A 1,465-nucleotide genomic window follows, 5' to 3' on the forward strand; every position below is an offset into this window, starting at 1 on the left:
AATGGATCATGAGGATCCATGTTCACATTTGTGTACATTTTATGAATTGGTGGGAACAATGAGCTTTCAATCAAGTGATCTTGAAAATGCTTATATGCGTTTGTTTTCTTTGACATTGGCAGGAAAGGCTAAGGATTGGCTCAAATCACTTCCAAATCAGAGTCTCACTAGTTGGAAGGAGGTAGAGGAAAAATTTCTGCAAAGATTTTTTCCAATTTCTCGCTACATCAAAGCAAAGTTTGAAATTTCTGTGTTCAGACAAGGAGTAGATGAATCATTCTGTGAGACATGGGAAAGATTTAAAATGTTACTTAGAAAATGCCCAAATCATGGGTTTGAAGATATTGCTCAACTGAGCATATTTTTCACCGGTCTCGGATCTAACACAAAGATGCTCCTAGATGTTGCAGCTGGCGGCACAATGATGGCTCTTGATGTAGAACAAGCGAAAAGGATTATTGTTGCATTGGTGTCAACTGATTATCAAGCCCAACATGATAGACAAAATACTCAGAAGGAAGGGTCGTTAGAAGATGCATTCTTGGCTCAAAATAAAATTCTGACACAGCAGATTGGGCAACTAACCGCACAAATGGCTAAATTGCCCCAACAGTTATATGTTGTGCATTCATCTCAAAGCCAAAGTCAATCAATCATGTGTGATTTTTGTGGAGGTGATCATCCTAATGGTCACTGTTCTTATCTGAACAATTCATCTGAAGTTGAGGATTCATCCATGCTTGAAAGAATGAGTAAAGTTGAAGAAGCCCTAACAAAGCTTGCTATAATGGAAGAAAATAGCATGACAACGATCAGGAATATAGAGATCCAAATGGGAAAAATGGCTAAACAATTTGAAGAAATACAAAGTGGTCAGTTTTCAGTTGACAACCAAACCAACCCAAAAGAGCATTGCAATAAGGTAATAGCTAAAAAAGAAGATGAGACTAAGGAGTTAGAGAGAGAAATGAAAAGAAGTGAGGAAGAAAAAATTAAAAATAAGGAGAGAAGTGTTCTTGAAAAAGTTTTATCATATCCTCATCCTCTTTCAAAAACAGAGAAGGACAGAAAATTCTTTGACAAATTGCTCCCTAGGAATTAATTTGCAGGAAATCTGAAGCAAGATTCAACATTTGAGAGATTTCTGAAGAATATGAGCTATATTGAAGAGAGAAATAGAGAGTTGGAGGCTAGATGCAGTGTCATGACTCAAAGGGACTTGCTTCAAAATTCTAAGAACTTAGGAGGTTTTAATCTTCCCGTGTCTATAGGTGCTTTATCTGTGGACAAGGCTGCACTGTATTTAGGCGATTTGGAGGTTCAACCCACCAAGATGCAGTTGGCAAAAAGATCCATCAAAGATCCTTATGGTGTGGTTGAAGATGTTATTGTAACGAGGAAAAATGCATACAACATGATGCAACAAAGAGAGTTGTCCATCTTGAAATAAATAGGCGTCAAGCTA

General features: G+C 37.3%; 1 pseudogene; it reads right to left on the reverse strand.

Annotated features, from left to right (window-relative positions):
- Nucleotides 1–230: 230 nt before the first annotated feature.
- Nucleotides 231–336, reverse strand: LOC137838937 (small nucleolar RNA R71; annotated as a pseudogene).
- Between the last annotated feature and the right edge of the window lie 1,129 nt (nucleotides 337–1,465).

The sequence above is a fragment of the Phaseolus vulgaris genome, chromosome 4 (genome assembly GCF_000499845.2).
Source record: "Phaseolus vulgaris cultivar G19833 chromosome 4, P. vulgaris v2.0, whole genome shotgun sequence".
Lineage (NCBI taxonomy): Eukaryota > Viridiplantae > Streptophyta > Magnoliopsida > Fabales > Fabaceae > Phaseolus > Phaseolus vulgaris.